This window comes from Chiloscyllium punctatum, chromosome 6 (assembly GCF_047496795.1).
Source record: "Chiloscyllium punctatum isolate Juve2018m chromosome 6, sChiPun1.3, whole genome shotgun sequence".
Classification (NCBI taxonomy): domain Eukaryota; kingdom Metazoa; phylum Chordata; class Chondrichthyes; order Orectolobiformes; family Hemiscylliidae; genus Chiloscyllium; species Chiloscyllium punctatum.
Window position 1 is genome coordinate 13,538,422 of NC_092744.1, and position 19,600 is coordinate 13,558,021.

Below are 19,600 nucleotides of genomic sequence, written 5' to 3' on the forward strand. Positions count from 1 at the left end.
ATTGACAGCCTATCTTGGGGTCGGTGTCAGTACGGTGATTGACAGCCTATCTTGGGGTCGGTGTCAGTGCGGTGATTGACAGCAGTCCTGGGGGCGTGGTCAGTGCGGGGTTAACCCATGAGCCTAGGGCGGGATCAGTGGGTAATTGACTGCCAGTCCTGTGGGCGGGTCCAGTGCTGTGATTGACGGTTGGGCCTGGGGCGGGATCAGTGCGGTGATTGACCATCAGTCCGGGGGGGGTGACGTGTCCGGTGCTGTGATTGACGATTGAGCCTGGGGAGGGGTCAGCGCGGTGATTGACATCCAATCCTAAGGGCGTGGTCAGTACGGGGTTCACCAATGGGCCTAGGGCGGGTTCAGTGCGGAGACCGACAGCCTGTCCTGTGGGGGGCGTGTCCGGTGCAGTGATTGACGGTTGGGCGTGGGGGCGGGATCAGTGCGGTGACCGACAGCCAGTCCAGTGGGGGGCGTGTCCGGTGCAGTGATTGACGGTTGGGCCTGGGGGCGGGATCAGTGCGGTGACCGACAGCCAGTCCAGTGGGGGGCGTGTCCGGTGCAGTGATTGACGGTTGGGCCTGGGGGCGGGATCAGTGCGGTTTCTCGGGCGACGTGAGCTCTGCTGTTTTTTCTCATTGTCACACTCATGTGTCTTGGGTCCGCCCTCGCCTCTTCATCATTATCTGCTGTTCAGTTCGGAACAGAGAGCTTCTAGTAGGAACAGGTAAAGAGGTAGTAGTGGCTGGGCACTTGTTTACGGGTCGGGGGGGAGAAGGGGGGTGTGGGGTTGGTAGTTGTGGTGCAGGGCGAGGCTCAATGCCGTCCACCAGGCCCCGACCTAAAGCAGCCTCCTTCAGCGGCCTTTTACCCAACCCAAGGAAAATAGGAATCTTGGTTCCGGCTCACTGGGTGTAAAACTGTGCTTGTTTGATTGTTTTGGATCGTGGCGTGAGCCTGGCCTCCCTCTCCGTCTCATTCTCCTTCGTTCAGCCATCACCATTTCTTTCTTTTAAAAAAAAACTTCTTCAGACTGTGGCTTGCCTTCTTCAGAACGTTTCTCCACCTCCCTCCCTGATTTTTTCTTTGTAACACTTGTATTGTTTACAAAAGCATTGTCCTGTCGTTTACATGTCTGTTTATAAAATAGCAATGGCCACAATGCTCGCTTGTATGGCAAATATTTACTTTTCGATTGACTTGTTCGTTTGGATTTATTAGCAGCAATAAGGCGCACGAAACGAAACGAAATGAAATGGGCAAATCGACTCGGGTTAAAAATAATGGGTGATTTTGTGCTGTCCGCAGTAACTGACATTGCCGTAACATTCCATGTTGTACGGCTACTATTGAAGTCACTTATCCAATAGATCTGCTGAATGATAATAAAATTACTTTTATTTCTCAAAGCCAACTCTTCCAAGAACTAAACGATTCCGAAAACATTAAGTGCTCTATCCTAATGATTTAAGTCGTTCAATGCTAGTGAAAACTGTCGACTAAAAATCTCTCTCTCTGATCAATCTATTTCTAAGCTTGAATGTAGCCTTGTCTGCAGTAACAATGTCTGCTGTGCATTCCGGGTTAGACACCTCACCTCAACTGTAGTCTTTTATCTACCTGCTAACTTGTCAGATCAGCCACATCTCCATTTTGTGCAAGCAGATAATTGAAGCCTAATGTTCCTAAAAACGGGAGAGAAACAAAACTGGAAACTAAACCATGTTCAATTTGCAAGTCAGCATCTGTAGAGTGGTCTTGTCATAGATGTTTGCTATAATTGCCCCTAGTTGCACCTGCAGTTGCTGGTTGACCCTGATGTGATCAGGACCTGCAACAGTTAGGAGGAGAAATTGTAATGTGCATTAAACTTGAAAGTTATAAATCTATAATGTAGCAAGATGATGTGGGGAAGAGAGGTTGAGGGAACATGAAACCATAATGTGCATTCCAGGATTCTTGGATTCACAAGCAATAAGCACTTAAGAACGAACTTGTCCCAAAGTGTTTTGCAGCCAATGAAGTGATTTTAGATAGACTATGCACAGTAAGTTGCAATGAGGAAAATGACATTCTGTTTTTGCAATTGTGGGTGAAGGACAAATATTGTCTCGCACAGAGGCCACTGCTGCTCTAAGGTGTGTTGTGTTTTAATTAGTTGGAGTTAGTGTTTAATGTTGCTGTTTTGGTAACTTGATTAATTTTATAAATAAGCCCTAATTAAGTCATAGAATCTTAGTTTTATAAAAATAATGTCTATCACTTTGAAATAACCAGTGCACCTGAAGCATTGAAGGTTTAAGGAAGGAATTTAGTTTTTAGTTGGAATAACTTTGCTTCCTGTTTCTTTTCTGTTTAATTAACTGGTATTACAGAATCATATTGAACAACTTAGCCCATTATGTTTTGATACTTGGAGCGAATTACTAACTGATCCCACTCAGCTGCATTTCTTAGCTCATAGTCCTAAAAATGTTTCTTTTGCAAGTATATTATGCAAGTCCCTTTGGACGGCATGGTGGCACAGTGGTTAGCACAGCTGCGCCTCAGCGCTAGAGACCTGGGTTCAATTCCCACCTCAGGCAACTGTCCGTGTGGAGTTTGCACATTGTCCCTCTCTTTGTGTGGTTTCTTCCCACAGCCCAAAAACATGCAGGTTAGGTGAATTGGCCATGCTCAGTTGCCCGTAGTGTTAGGGGAATGGGTCTGGGTGGGTTGCTGTTCGGAGGGTTGATGTGGACTGAAGAGCCTGTTTCCACACTGTAAGTAATCTAATCTAAATTTCTCTTGAAACGCTACCCTCATCCTTTCACTCGGTGCATCCTGTCTTTTATGCATTACTTTATTGCTAGTTGTTTTAAAAAAAATCTAGATTAGCTCTTCAGGGCTGCCATTTCATCTTTCAGATAATAGTGTACTAAGACTTGTTCAGAGATGCTATTACACACTTTTTGAACAGGTGGGACTTGTATGCAATCTTCCTGACCCAGAGATAGGAATATTATCATTGCACTATAGGAGCCCTTTCTCACCTAGATTTATATTTTCTAATCAGACTGTTTAAAGGTGTTCTGACACTTCTGCAGCGGATGGGACTTAAGCCTGGGCCTTCTGGCTCAGAACTAGGGGCACAACTACTGTACAACTAGAGGCCTACATCTCACCTGGACATGTAAGATTTCATTTGAGTTTGCTCAGCAGTATTTAGCTGAGAGCTGTGCAAGATAAAAACAATTATTTTCAATTGGTTTTCTTGGGATGCAGTAATTGGCTTTTGCATCTGGCTGCATTATAGTAGTGATGACAATTGCAGATACTTCCCTTTTGGGAGGTACTTCAGAAATTTGAGGCTGAGGTGTTCAATAATTTATTGGTGATTAGCTCCTGTCTCTGCAGTCTCTTTCCTGCTTATATTCTTTCCTGTTAAAATGGTGTAAGTTTGAACTTTACAGCAAGGTACTTGTTACCTTTTGGAGGGAGTGATGTAGATACACGTTGTGACCATCTATTTAATTACGTCATTTTAGTTGGAGAATTTTATGTTCATGTGATGCCTTAGCCATGAGCTGTTTGGAGGTAGAAGTAGAAAATTCTTTCTTTATGAAAGAGCCGTTCTGATCGTTCTCTCAGCCATGAGATTCTGAGCGAGAAACTAGCTGTACAAAGTGAATAGAAACAGTTGGCACTAGTGGGAGTTCGAATGAACACTACCTACTGTTGTTCAACAGTGTTGACAGTGCAGGGAGCCTCTTGATGTATTTGGCTTGTGATGTGTGGGCCATGATGAATAATTGTAACATAGGAACAAAGTATGCTTTTTAGTTGTTTATTGAGGCCATGGCTGATATGATCTCTGTAACTCATTTTATTCTACGTTGCTTGATAAACAAGTTGTTTTAAAAGTAAAGGATGAATAAGTGCAGTGAATTTCGATGTTCATGTATCAAATCAGAAACTTAATAGGGTACAGCAAGGAGTGAGCTACAGATGATATGATATTACAAATGGGCTGGATTATAAAATGTTTTAGTGTAACATCTCTGGAATATTTTGTACAGTTTCCATCACAACCTCCTGAGAGGTTATCCTTGCCCTTGAAGCATGACAGATTCACCAGGTTGATCTTTGGATGGGAGAACTGTGCAAAGGGGTCACATTTGAATAGAATGAGCACAGGTTCATTAGATTTACCAATAAGAGGTGGTCTTGTTAGAGCTTGTATTTTAGAGGATTGTGACAGTTGATGCCAAAGTTCTGGTAACCCTGGTTAGAGTCTCAAATTGTGGTGATAATCTCAAGGGGTCAGCTACTGAGGACTGAAAAGTGTTATGGATCTTTGGCATTCTCCATTCTAGAGAATACTGGATGCCTTGTCAAGAAGTATATTTGAGCTGAGATGGATTTGTGGAATCTATATATTGGGAAACAATGGTTTAGTCTTACTACTATAACCAGACTATGAATCCAGAAACTCAGCTAATGTTCTGGGAGCCTGGGTTCAAATTCTGCTATTGCAGATGGTGGAATTTGAATTCAATAAAGAATCTGGAATTAAGAGTCTAATGTTCATGAAACACTTGTCAGAAAAACCTATCTGGTTTGCTAATGGCCTTTAGGGAAGGAAACTGCTGCCATTACTTGATCTGGCTCCCATGCAACTTTCGACCTGCAGCAATGTGGTTGACACTTCCCTCTGGGCAATTAGGGTTGGGCAATAGCTGCTGACCTAGCCAGAGATGCCCACATCCTGTGACTGAGTGTAAAAGAAAAATCCAGCAGAGTCTAAGGATAGAATAGAAACATGGATAATGTGGAAGTTATACCGTGTTATTGAATTGAGGAGCAAGCCCAAAGTGCTATATGGTCTACTACAAGTTTTGTGTGTGCTTATTAATCGATTGTTTAAAATCAGCAATTAAACTAGCATCGACTGCAGTTCATAGAAATCATGCTATTCCTGGTCTGGAAACACATCACCATTTCTTCAGTGTTGCTGTCAGAATCCTGGAAGTATTTCCCGAAAAGCATTATAAATCTGCCAAAATCAAATGGAGTGTGGTGGTTCAAGAAATCAATTCACCATCACAACATTAAGGGCAACTAAGGATTGGCAACAATGGTCTCAGTCATGCTCACTTCCCATGGCTAAATAAAGTTCCACCCATTGCTTTTCCTTTTTGCATAGAAGCAAAAGCTTCCCAGCTTCACTTCTGAAAGATTGTTCTAACTCAAGTTATTTCTCCTAGCTCTCAATTCTGCAGTCAGTGGAAGGAGTAACTTTCTATCCAGTTGTTTGGTTTCTCATCAAATCCAAAGTTAGTTTATTTTAAACCAGGGTGACTGCAGTTGTAAGAGTTCTGTTAAGCAAATAATGGACAATGAGGATGATGATTTCCAGGTGGTACTTTGCTTTTGATAAACTATTATGCCAATGTAGGCAATTGAGATAATTGTAAAAGTGGAGTTGGTGATCTTCTTTCGGGGTGCCCAAGGGACTCTGGTCTCTTCATGCAGAGAACCTTTTATCTAATGTTACTGTCCCAATAGATACCAAGTGTTAGACAAAAATGAGGTAGGCAGGTTGGTTCTGATAATATTTTGCAACTAAGGAACAGATGGGTGGAGTTGGAAAAATGTGGTGGCTATGGATTTAGATGACTATTCATAATGATGGCTTTGACTTTTGAATTGATCTTTGAGCAAACATCAGGGTTGTGCATGCTAGCAACCAAAGGTTCATGTTGAAATAATTGACTTGGGTAAAGGTATGGTTGGGCACTGGGTTGAAAACCAGTCCCCCAAAATTGATGATCTCAGATGGCTACTGGTGTGATCTACTGAATTTGACTTAGTACCACTAAGATATTGCCAATTAGTTTATTGCCTGAATATGAATACAGAAACCTGTCAGATTTTAATGTTTAAACAAAGCTTGGCAGTTAACTGTCAGTCATTATCTTGTTTAAAAATGACACAACACCAAGTTATAGGCCAACAGGTTTATTTGGTTTGGAAATACAAGCCTTGAGTGCTGCTCCTTCTTGAACAAACCGAGATTGCAGTTTAGTTAATCACTTAGAATAAGTTGCAGGCTTTTATTCAAAATGATTAAATGCTTAACATCAATCTAAGATTGTTCAATACGTCACATCAATTGTATGACACTTTGATCTTTTACTATAAATTGTGTCCTATGATCCTGCCCCACTAGCTAACTGATGAAGGAGCAGTGCTCTTAAAGCTTGTACTTCCAAATAAAACTGTTGGACTGTAATCTGGTGTTGTGATTTTTAACTTTGTCTACCCCAGTCCAATACTGGCATCTCCCCATCGAGGCCATTATCTAGTTGGTGTATTCTGTATGGTAATATCTCTTATCAATACAATGATTCAACAACCAATTTGTGCACTCCTCTAATACAGTATAAATTTTGTTTTCCTTCACTGCTGGGTAAAAAGCCTGGAATTCCCTCCCTAATGGCATTATGATCAACCCACAGTATGTGGACTGCAGCATTTCAAGAATGCAGCTCACTACCACCTTCTCAAGGGTAACTAGGGATGGGAAATAAATGCTGGCCAGCCAGTGATGCCTCTTCCCTCAGATGAATAAAAAAATAAAAATTCCTATTACGCTCAAATTTTGAGTTATCTTGGTGAGTACAAAACAAAAGCTTTGACACCGTACTCCAGTTCTGTATTGCCAAATATTTGTTCGATTGTTAAGATCATTAATGTGAAACTTGTAGTGGGAAGGTGAAGATGGAGATTAGAAGAATAAATGGAATATTAGGAAAAGACTGTGAAAGGAAACTGTTTTTATAAAAGCTTTGAACGAACATGCCAATCTATCAAAATTCTGGCATTCTCATCCACATGTCACTATTTGTCTTTTCACACAGTGGTTCAAGAAGGCAGCTCACCCACCTTCTGAAGGGCAACTAGGGATGGGCAGTGAATGCTGGCCCAGCCAGCGACACCACATCTCATGGATGCATTTTGAAAATAAAACGATAGCACCAGCACTGGAATACTGGAGAGAATTTATTTGTAAAATAAAGATATAATGGTGGTAGATGGTCATAGAGATGTACAGCACGGAAACAGATCCTTCGGTCCAATTCATCCATGCCGGCCAGATATCCTAACCCAATCTGGTCCCACTGGCCAGCACCTGGCACATTTTCCTCCAAAGCCTGCCTAGTCATACACCCATCCAGATGCCTTTTTAAATGTTGCAATCGTACTAGCCTCCACCACTTCCTCTGGCAGCTCATTCCATACACGTACCACCCTCTGCGTGATAAAGTTGCCACTTATATTAAAAGAAACCTATCTTTTCCCTCTCATCCTAAACCTATGCGCTCTAGTTCTGGACTCCCCCACCCCAGGGAAGGGACTTTGTCTATTAATGCTATCCGTTCCATTCATGATTTTATAGACCTCTATAAGATTACCCCTCAGCCTCCAATGCTCTAGGGAAAACAGCTCCAGTCTATTCAACCTCTCCCTATAGCTCAAATCCTCCAACCATGACAACATCCTTGTAAATCTTTTCTGAACCCTTTCAAGTTTCACAACATCCTTTCAAAAGGTAGGAGGCCAGAATTGCACGCAGTATTCCAACAGTGGCCAAACCAATGTCCTGTATAGCTGCAACATGACCTCCCAACTCCTGTACTCAATACTCTGGCCAATAAAGGAAAGCATACCAAACGACCCTTCATAAGACATAGGAGTGGAAGTAAGGCCATTTGGTTCATCGAGTCTACTCCGCCATTCAATCATGGCGCACTCCCACTGTGTGAAAAGACACATCATGACATGTGGATGAGGACGCCAGAATTTTGATACATTGGCATGTTCGTTCAACGCTTTTATAAAAACCGTTTCCTTTCACAGTCTTTTCCTAATATTCCATTTATTCTTCTAATCTCCATCTTCACCTTCCAACTACAAGTTTCACATTAATTATCTTAACAATCGAACAAATAATTGGCATTTCAACGCGCACTCCCAGTATCCCTTGATTCCTCACGAGATCAAGAATTTATCAATCTCTGCCTTGAAGGCATTTAATGTCCCGGCCTCCACTGCGCTCCATGGCAATGAGTTCCACTGGCCCACCACACTCTGGCTGAAGAAATATCTCCTCATTTCCGTTTTAAATTGCCCCCCTCTAATTCTAAGGCTCTGCCCACGTGTCCCAGTATCCCTACTTGATGGAAACAAATTTTCAGCGTCCACCCTTTTTGAGCCATGCATTATCTAGTAGGTTTCTATTAGATGTCCCCATATTCTTCTAAACTCGAATGAATACAATCCCAGGACCCTCAGCTGTTCATTGTATGTTAGGCCTACCATTCCTGGGATCATCCATGTGAATCTCTGCTGGATACACTCCAGTGCCAGTATGTCATTCCTGAGATGTGGGGCCCAAAACTGGAAACAGTATTCTTAATGGGACCTAACCAGACCTTTATAAAGTCTCAGTAGCACATTACTGCTTTTACGTTCCAACGCTCTTGAGATAAACGACAAAATTACATTTGCTTTCTCAACCACAGACTCAAACTGCATGTCAATCTTTAGAGAATCCTGGACTATCACTCTCAAATCCCTTTGTACTTTGGCTTTATGAATTTTCTCACTGTTTAGAAAATAGTCCCGTCCTGTGTTCATTTTTCCGAAGTGCAAGACCCCGCATTTGTTTACATTGAATTTCATTAACCATTTCTTGGACCACTCTCTGTTTAAATCTTTCTGTAGCCTCCCACCACCTCTCTGCCTGTCTGCCTAACTTTGTATCATCGATGAACTTCACCAGAATGTCCCCAGTCCCCTCAGCCAGATCATTAATATATTAAGTGAACAGCTGCGGCCTCAACGCTGAACCCTGTGGGACACCACTTGTCACCAGCTGCCATTCTGAAAAAGAATCTCTTATCCCAACTCTCTGCCTTCTGTCAGACAGCCAATCCTCAACCCATGCCTGTAGCTCAACTCAAACATCATTGACCCTCACCTTACTCAACAGTCTCCCATGAGGCACTTTATCAAAGGCCTTTTGGGATAGTTAGATAACATCCACCGGGTTTCCCTGGTCTAACCTACTTGTTACCTCTTCACAGCATTCTAACAGGTCTGTCAGGCATGACCTCCCCTTACTAAATCTATGCTGTCTTGTTTTAATCTGACCCTGCACTTCCAACAATTTAGAAATCTCATCCTTAATGATGGATTCTGGAATTTTACCTACAACTGCGGTTAGGCTAATTGGCCTATAATTTTCCATGTTTTGTCTTCATCCTCTCTTAAACAAGGGGGTTACAACAGTGATTTTCCAATCATCTGGGACTTTCCCTGACTCCAGTGATTCATGAAAGATTACAACCAATGCCTCTGCTTTTTCTTCAGCCACCTCCCTCAGAACTCTAGGTTGTAGCCCATCAGGGCCAGGAGATTTATCAATTTTTAACTTTTAGCTTTTAAGTCCTTTCTCCTTTGTATTGGCTACCATACTCAACTCTGCCCCTTGACTCTCCTTAATTGTTGGGATATTACTCGTGTCTTTCACTGTGAAGACTGACCCAGTTTTAATAAGTTCTTCAGCTATTTCCTCATCTCCCATCACTAGTCTTCCTGTATCAGTTTGGAGTGACTCAATTTCTACTTTTGCCTCTCATTTGTTTCTTATCTATTGAAAGAAACTTTTACTATAATTTCTAATAATTCTGGCTAGCTTACCTTCATATTTGATCCTCTCCTTCCTTATTTCTCTCTGTCATCCTCTTTTTTTTTTGTAGTCTTCCCAATCTTCTGATTTCCCAGTGGTCTTAGAAGAAGAGAGCCTATAAAGTGGCTAGGATACATTTCCTGACCTCCTTTGTCAGCCATGGCTGTCTATTTCTCTTTCCAACCCCCCCCCCCCCCCGATAAGTTCTATTTTTTTTGGGATGAACTTCTGTACTGTGTCCTCAATGACACCCAGAAACCCCTGCCATTGTTGCTCTGTCTTTCCCCACTACTCGGCTCACAATCCAATCTTCCTGTGACTCCACTTTCAAGGAGCTATGAACCTGCACTCCAAGGTCTTTGTTCAGCAACACTCCCTAGGACCTTGTCATTAAGTGTACAAGTCCTGTTCAGATTTGTTTAAAATGCAGCACCTCGCATTTATCTAAATTAAACTCCATCTGCCACTTCTCAGCCCATTGACCCATCTAATCAAGATCTTGTTGTAATCCGAGGAAACTTTCTTCTCTGTCTGCAAACTTACTAACTAAACCTCTTATGCTCACATCCAAATCATTTATGTAAATGACAAAAAGTAGTGGACCCAGCACTGATCCTTGTGGCACTCCACTGGTCACAGGCCTCCAGTCTGAAAAACAACCCTCCACCACCACCTTTGAGCCAGTTCTGTATTCAAATGGCTAGTCCTCTCTGTATTCAGGTGAGATCTAACCTTGCTAACCAGTCTCCCATGAGGAGCCTTGTCGAACTGAAGTCCATATAGATCACATCCACTGCTCTGCCATAGTCAATCCTCTTTGTTACTTCAAAAAACTCAATCATGTTTGTGAGACATGATTTCCCCCACACAAAGCAAGTTGACTGTCCCGAATCAGTTCTTGCCTTTCCAAATACAAATACATCCTGTCCCTCAGGATGAAACTAATGGTTGTTTTTTTTTCAATTCGAAGTGGAAATGAGAATCTAACTGAACCAGAAGAGTCGAGGAATATTTAATTGAACGAACTGGATAGGAATTTGTTCTTAAAATATAGGTCACTGCACTAATAGCATGCATATGTACTTGTTGAAACAAATTAGAATGGAAACAGATGAGGCTCTACCTACAGTTTTAATCTGCTCCAATAACATAACAGAAGTTCGTGAGACTGGAGATGCCACTCTCTTATTTGTGAACAAATGGTTGGATAACTTTTGAAATGTTGACTGATCAATTAACTGTGGGCAAATTCTTAGAACCTACAATTTCAGATGAGATTAGTACTCATTTAGCAAGACAATTAATAAGACCAGTGCTGCTGGCTGCTCTGTTTTGGCTCATGGATTGTTTCTGTTTGTAGAGAATAGAAACTTAAGGATTGCTTGATAACTTAAAGGGAGGAACTTTGGCAAAGCCATGAAGATGGCCAGTAAACATTACTGGAATGCATGCTTTCTGTCATATTGAAGCCAGCTGTATTTTTGTCGAGTTATTGGTGTTTGTTATTCTGTTCTCCGACTATTCCTGTAGATTCTTTATGCTGTGCATGTGCCTTCATTAGCTGATCCACATCTACCTTTCGTAACTGCTTAGAACACAGCACAAATTGGAGAAAATGTCTCAAATCTGTTGCATTTTATTCCCACCTGATGCCTTTAATTTGGCAGTAGTTGGTATCTGGAGTGGGGGAATTGTCTGAATCCTCTGTCATTGCTGGTTAGTGCATTGTTGTGCTAGTCCATCTACCTACCTTGACACTGTCCTATCCCCCCTAGTCCTGGAACTCCCCACATAACGTTCGAGACACCACCCACGCCCTCCACCTCCTCCAAGACTTCAGTTTCCCCGGCCCTCAACGCCTTATCTACACCATGGATATCCAATCCCTCTACACCTCCATTCGCCATGACCAGGGCCTCCAAGCCCTCCGTTTTTTCCTCTCCAGACGTCCCCAACAGTACCCTTCCACTGACACACTCATTCGTTTGGCAGAACTGGTCCTCACCCTTAACAATTTCTCCTTTGAATCCTCCCACTTCCTCCAGACCAAAGGCATAGCCATGGACACACGTATGGGCCCCAGCTATGCCTGTCTCTTTGTTGGCTATGTAGAACAGTTGATCTTCCGTAATTACACCGGCACCACTCCCCACCTCTTCCTCCGCTACATTGATGACTGTATTGGCGCTACCTCGTGCTCCTGCGAGGAGGTTGAGCAATTCATCAACTTCACCAACACATTCCACCCTGACCTTAAATTTACCTGGACTATCTCTGACACCTCCCTCCCCTTCCTGGACCTCTCTATCTCCATTAGTGACGACTGACTTGACACTGACATTTTTTACAAACCCACCGACTCCCACAGCTACCTGGATTACACCTCTTCCCACCCTATCTCTTGCAAAAATGCCATCCCATATTCCCAATTTCTCCGCCTCCGCCGTATCTGCTCCCAGGAGGACCAGTTCCACCATAGGACACACCAGATGGCCTCCTCCTTTAGAGACCGCAATTTCCCTTCCCACGTGGTTAAAGATGCCCTCCAACGCATCTCGTCCACATCCCGCACCTCCGCCCTCAGACCCCACCCCTCCAACCGTAACAAGGACAGAACGCCCCTGGTGCTCACCTTCCACCCTACAAACCTTTGCATCAACCAAATCATCCACCGACATTTCCGCCACCACCAAAAAGACCCCACCACCAGGGATATATTTCCCTCCCCACCCCTTTCCGTCTTCCGCAAAGACTGTTCCCTCCGTGACTACCTGGTCAGGTCCACACCCCCTTACGACCCACCCTCCCATTCTGGCACTTTCCCCTGCCCCCGCAGGAACTGTAAAACCTGTGCCCACACCACCTTCCTCACCTCTTTCCAAGGCCCTAAAGGAGCCTTCCACATCCATCAAAGTTTCACTTGCACATCCACCAATATCACTTATTGTATCCGTTGCTCCCGATGTGGTCTCCTCTACATTGGGGAGACTGGGCGCCTCCTAGCAGAGCGCTTTAGGGAACATCTCCGAGACACCCGCACCAATCAACCAAACCGCCCCGTGGCCCAACATTTCAACTCCCCCTCCCACTCTGCCGAGGACATGGAGGTCCCGGGCCTCCTTCACCGCCGCTCCCTCACCACCAGACGCCTGGAGGAAGAACACCTCATCTTCTGCCTCGGAACACTTCAACCCCAGGGCATCAATGTGGACTTCAACAGCTTCCTCATTTCCCCGTCCCCCACCTCATCCTAGTTTCAAACTTCCAGCTCAGTAACTGTCTCCTTGACTTGTCTGACCTGCCTATCTTCTTTTCCACCTATCCACTCCACCCTCTCCTCCTTGACCTATCACCTTCATCTCCTCCCCCACTCACCCATTGTACTCTATGCTACTCTGTCCCCACCCCTACCCTCCTCGAGCTTATCTCTCCACGCTTCAGGCTCACTGCCTTTATTCCTGATGAAGGGCTTTTGCCCGAAACGTCGATTTCGCTGCTCGTTGGATGCTGCCTGAACTGCTGTGCTCTTCCAGCACCACTAATCCAGGATTTGGTTTTCAGTATCTGCAGTCATTGTTTTTACATTGTGGTACTAAACCAACAGGGAATTATTGTTTATTTTAAAATAGCATATACATTTACATAGTGTTGGAAACTCAGATCATTGTGACTCATGTGGATCTCTATGAAATGTTTAGCTAATGTAAAAGGCCATCTTTTTAAATTTTCAAATGTGAATTAAAATGGGAAAAGGATATTGCTGTAAACCAAGGACAGTGGAACAAGCTGCTGCACTTTCAAAATCAAGCTATTGAAACTCAATTGTGCTTGCATTGTTGCTTTGTTCAAACAGTGGACAAAAATCTTTGGAAGTCCAGTGGCATTATGGGTGTTTTCAGAGTAAAGTTTGATTGGGTTTTTCGATTGGTACCAGTTGTGGAGGCTAGGTTTCATCAGCATGATGACAACTTTGGCCACTTGTATGTGAATAATACAGATGGTCTCCAGACTGTATAAGAGACAGAATTTCTCTTTCTCTGTGTAGTGACATAACCATAAGCTGGAAGATAGCTGGTTATTCTCTCCCATCATTTCCAATGAACTCTTGGTTCTAATTGTGAATGGAAGATGAAGCAATGCACAACCTTCCTGTCCCTTCAGCAATGAACTGAAAGGATCTGGATATAACATGGAGATGAGACAATTTTAAAAGATGCATGAGGGACAGCTCATTGAAATCTGTGGACTGGTTCTACTGAATTGTCTTGCCCGGTATTTTTTCCTCCATAATTATCTGTTTGTCTGTCTGCATGTGAAGGAGTAGGAGTTGCAGCTAGTAGAGTTCTATGTTGATCGTTCATACTCTTGGCTTGCCTTGATTTAGATGTAGTTGAAAAATGTGATGCTGGAAACACAGCAGACCAGACAGCATCCGAGGAGCAGGAGAATCGACGTTTCAGGCATAGATGTAGTAAATAGTATTTAATGTTAAGCACAGAACTCTGTTCAGTGTTCTCTGATGACCTGAGTCCCTCAGAGGTAAATTGGGGAATGTAAAGGAATTGATTTAATTTTTCAACATTTGAGACAACCCAGGAATAATGGGGCTTGGGTATTTAATACCTGGGCAAAAACCTCGCAGATAGAATGTAATATGAGGTTATGCATTTTGGAAGGAAGAATAGAAGAGCTGAGTATTATTTGTGAAGACTGCAGAGGGATTTGTGGGAGTCCTTGTGCATTAATCACGAAAAACTAGCACCCAAATTTAGGTCATAGGGAATGCAAATAGAATGTTGGCCTTTACTTCAAAGGGAATGGACTGTAAGGGGGCACCATGGTGGCTCACTGGTTAGCACTGATGCCTCCATGCCAGGGACCCGGGTTCGATTCGATTTTAGAAAAGTGCGGGGGGTTTAGCTGAAATTGTACAAGTTACAAATCAGATAACAAGTGGAATACTGTAAACCATCTTGGTTGGCTTCACTAAGGAAAGACATACTGTATTGGAAGCAGTCCAAACAAAGATCTCTCAGCTAATACCAGGTATAGGAGGACTGTCTTAGAAGATATTGAGTTGGTAAGGCTTTACTCATTGGAAGAGAGAAGAATGAGAGGTGTCCTTATTGAAACATACAAGATTCCTTGACTTGAAAGCGTGGATGTGGAGAGGTGGTTTCACCTTGTGCGAGTAGTCTAGGACCAGAGGGCATAATCTCAGAATAAGGGGTTGCACATAGAAAAAATTTCATTTGTTTTACAGAATATTGAGTCTGTGGAATTCATTACCACAGTTGAGGTTGGGTTGGTAAGAATTTTCAAGACTGCAAGAGTTAGATTTTTAATCAGTAATGGAATCAAGGGGCATGTGGAAATGGGAGGAGAGTGGAGCTGATGATTATAAGATCAACCATGACCTCGTTGACTGGCAGAGCAAACTTAATGATCAGAATGGCCTATTTTGTAAATGTAGTTTGGCCTATGGTCACTTTACCAAGTGAATCTTGATGCCAAAAAAGGCCCCTGCAATATTTAACTAAAATTCTTATACCTAATATGTGCTCAAGTCCTATGGTAGTATTTTTACCTTGAATCTTACAAATAAGCCGAGTAAACACATGCAATATACGGCAACAGGCAGATGAAAAACAATATCTATAGTACACTGGATGATCTGGTATAGCCTCAGGGAAAAGGATGAAACCCTTCAACTAAAATTAAAACTGGCATTGAGTAATTTTCACCTAGTAGGAAAAGGGTTTGTTTTTGAGTTTGAGTTTATTCTAATTCTTAGCTCTTGTTCTTTTATAGATGCTGCGCTACAAGAGGTTAACTAGAAACCTTTTACTGGATTAGTGGTGCTGGAAGAGCACAGCAGTTCAGGCAGCATCCAAGTAGCTTCGAAATCGACATTTCGGGCAAAAGCCCTTCATCAGGAATAAAGGCAGTGAGCCTGAAGCGTGGAGAGATAAGCTAGAGGAGGGTGGGGGTGGGAAGAAAGTAGCATAGAGTACAATGGGTGAGTGGGGGAGGGGATGAAGGTGATAGGTCAGGGAGGAGAGGGTGGAGTGGATAGGTGGAAAAGGAGATAGGCAGGTAGGACAAGTACGGGCAAGTCATGGGGGCAGTGCTGAGCTGGAAGTGTGGAACTAGGGTGAAGTGGGGGAAGGGGAAATGAGGAAACTGTTGAAGTCCACATTGATGCCCTGGGGTTGAAGTGTTCCGAGGCAGAAGATGAGGCGTTCTTCGTCCAGGCATCTGGTGGTGAGGGAACGGCGGTGAAGGAGGCCCAGGACCTCCATGTCCTCGGCAGAGTGGGAGGGGGAGTTGAAATGTTGGGCCACGGGGCGGTGTGGTTGATTGGTGCGGGTGTCCCGGAGATGTTCCCTAAAGCGCTCTGCTAGGAGGTGCCCAGTCTCCCCAATGTAGAGGAGACCGCATCGGGAGCAGCGGATACAGTAAATGATATTAGTGGATGTGCAAGTAAAACTTTGGATGTGGAAGGCTCCTTTAGGGCCTTGGATAGAGGTGAGGGAGGAGGTGTTGGCGCAGGTTTTACAGTTCCTGCGGTGGCAGGGGAAAGTGCCAGGATTGGAGGGTGGGTTGTAGGGGGGCGTGGACCTGACCAGGTAGTCACGGAGGGAACGGTCTTTGCGGAAGGCGGAAAGGGGTGGGGAGGGAAATATATCCCTGGTGGTGGGGTCTTTTTGGAGGTGGCGGAAATGTCGGCGGATGATTTGGTTTATGCAAAGGTTGGTAGGGTGGAAGGTGAGCATCAGGGGCATTCTGTCCTTGTTACGGTTGGAGGGGTGGGGTCTGAGGGCGGAGGTGCGGGATGTGGATGAGATGCGTTGGAGGGCATCTTTAACCACGTGGGAAGGGAAATTGCGGTCTCTAAAGAAGGAGGCCATCTGGTGTGTTCTATGGTGGAACTGCTCCTCCTGGAAGCAGATCCAGCGGAGACAGAGGAATTGGGAATACGGGATGGCATTTTTGCAAGAGGTAGGCTGGGAAGAGGTGTAATCCATGTAGCTGTGGGAGTCAGTGGGTTTGTAAAAAAAAAATGTCAGTGTCAAGTCGGTCGTCATTAATGGAGATGGAGAGGTCCAGGCAGGGGAGGGAGGTGTCAGAGATGGTCCAGGTAAATTTAAGGTCAGGGTGGAATGTTTTGGTGAAGTTGATGAATTGCTCAACCTCCTGGTGGGAGTACGAGGTGGCGCCAATGCAGTCATCAATGTAGCGGAGGAAGAGGTGGGGAGTGGTGCCGGTGTAATTATGGAAGATCAACTGCTCTATGTAGCCAACAAAGAGACAGGCATAGCTGGGGCCCATACGTGTGCCCATGGCTACCCCTTTGGGCACTTTACCAGTTTGGCCGAACTGGTCCTCGCTCTTAACAATTTCTCCTTCGAATCCTCCCACTTCCTCCAGAAACCATGTCTAGAAACCTTTTAGCCAAGGCATTGCTACTTGCATTCTGTATCGAATCTTGCTTGCCTGTTTATTGGTTTCTGGTTGCCAGTGCCTCAACATTCTCTCCCTTTCAGTCCCTTGTTGAATTGTCACAATGTTTTCCAGGTGTACAGTCCCCAGAATACTCAGTTCATATGACTGTTCCTCTATATATGCCCATGATTTCAGCATACCAATAGTGACGGTTGTGATGTAGAGTTGTCATATGTTCTTGATATTTGAAAATTTTGATCCTCAAGTATAGGTAAAGGGGTTTTGGCTTTTAGTGCTTTGAAGGTCTGACCTCTTAGGCAATGACAGAAGCTAAAGGCAACTTTTCCCAAAAATCATGTGACTTAAATTATTCAACAAGCTAACCAGTGAGTTAATTTCTGTTTATTCTTCACAAGTATTTGCAGCCAGAGGAGAGTCTTGTGGTACAATTGTAGTGTTGCTTCTTCTGAGCCAGGAGGCCTGGGTTCAAGTCCCACCTACTCCAGAGGTGTGGAATAACATCAAGCAGGTTGATTAGGAAATATGTATTTAAAAAAACATTAGAACCAGAGTTGGGCAGGCCAGAGGTCAGACCATGTTGAGCTGAGAAGCAAAGATCCTTACTGAAAGAAGGGCAATTCTAATTATTGTCAACCTCCATGCCAACAAAGCTAGAAAACAAAAATTAAGCTGAGGGTTGTATTTGTGATTATGGGAATAGGGTGAGGGTATTGGGGTCTGGGTGGGATGCTGTTTGGAGGATTGATGCAGACTTGATGGGCCAGATGGCCTTTATCTGCACTGCAGGGATTGTGATTGTTTTGGCAGCTTTTAAGTAATTAAAATCCAAAAAGTCACTGTTAGTCTGGTGACTGTGTCTCTCAGGGTGAGACTGAGCAAACCACATCTGGTAATTGTGAAAAATAATGCTGAAAAATGCTTATGACTTTGAGAGTTCAGTAAATAATGAGTGAAGATGGGACAGATACTTCACTGGGTTTGAGTATCTACATAATATTGTAGGGAAAAAGTTGCTTTTTGCTGTTATTTTAAGAATCTTTTCAAAATTGTCCGATATAGAGTGTGGTATTTTCTTCTGTACAAGAAACTTGCATTGTTTTGTTAGAAGTACATTAGCTTTGTGTAAACATACTCATTGATTGCCATGATAACCAAATTGCAAAAGTAAAGCTGTGGTCTATCAAGCCACATTTCACTTTTTTTTGGTGTGTGGTTTAATTTTGTTTGGGCTTTTTTTTTGTCTTGACCCAGCTGAGGCTCCTGTGATGCTATACAGGCAGGCTAAAGAAGACATGGGCTGTATCTGGCAGCAGAGATGTAGAAAACTAAGGGTACTGCTGTTGGTTTAGTCATTTTTAAAGGGAACTGGTTGACCTAATTTCACCATTCAGTGCACAGTGTGGAGTACACCATCAAGATTATCTGAGCAGAGCTGAGGAGGTTCTGCAGAATCTCACCATTGTGGTGAGGCCACGTTTGTGGAATTGATTTGTTGAGAGCTGCTGCTGAATGAGAATCCGTGACTAAATCATTCAAGTAAATTAATTGGAATTCAACCTGTGCAGTTCAGAGCTTTGAAAGACTCTGAAGAGGATTGAGTAGTAAATCTGCGAAGCTGTTGTACTAGCTGTTTAATGTATAATTTTATAGTTTATCATGACAGTTTTTCACCATCTTGAAGCTGTTGATATTTGGTTTGACAGTTAAAAGAAAGATTTTAGAAAAGTGAAGTCTTGTCTATTGTCATAGAGTTATAGAGATGCATAGCACAGAAATAGACACTTTGGTCCAACTCGTCCATGCTGACCAGATAACTTAACCTAACCTAACCTAATGAAGTCCCATTTGCCAGTACTTGGCCCATATCCCTCTAAACTGTTCCTATCCATATAACCATCTAGATGCCTTTTTTAAATGTTGCAGTTGTACCAGCCGCCTCCATTTCCTCTGGCAACTCATTCCATACATGCACTACCCTCAGCATGAAAAAGTTGCCCCTCAGAACCCCTTTATATCTTTCCCCTCTACCCTAAACCTATGTCCCCTAGTTCTGGCTCACCCACCCCAGGGAAAAGACCTTGTCTATTTCCTATCCATTGCCATCATTTTATAAAACTCTATATAAAGTCACCCCTCAGCCTCTGCTCCAGGGAAAACAGCCCCAGCCTATTCAGCCTCTCCCTGTAGCTCAAACCCTCCAAACCTGGCAACATCATTGTAAATCTTTTCTGAACCCTTTCAAGTTTCACAACGTCTTTCCAATAGGAAGGAGACCAGAATTGTATGCAGTATTCCAACAGTGGCCTAACCAATGTCCTGTACAGCCGCAACATGACCTCCCAACTCCTGTACTCAATACTCTGACCAATAAAAGAAAGCATACCAAATGTGGCCTTCACTATC

General features: G+C 43.5%; 1 protein-coding gene across 3 annotated transcripts in view; it reads left to right on the forward strand.

Moving 5' to 3' along the window:
• Positions 1–504: 504 nt before the first annotated feature.
• Positions 505–19,600, forward strand: part of rnf13 (ring finger protein 13) — a 259,925-nt gene continuing 240,829 nt past the window's right edge. For 2 of the 3 annotated variants that reach the window (XM_072572033.1, XM_072572035.1), the window contains exon 1: positions 505–721. The gene's annotated coding sequence lies outside the window, so the exon portion shown is untranslated. The remainder of the gene's footprint in view (positions 722–19,600) is intronic. The other variant, XM_072572034.1, reaches the window with a different exon arrangement.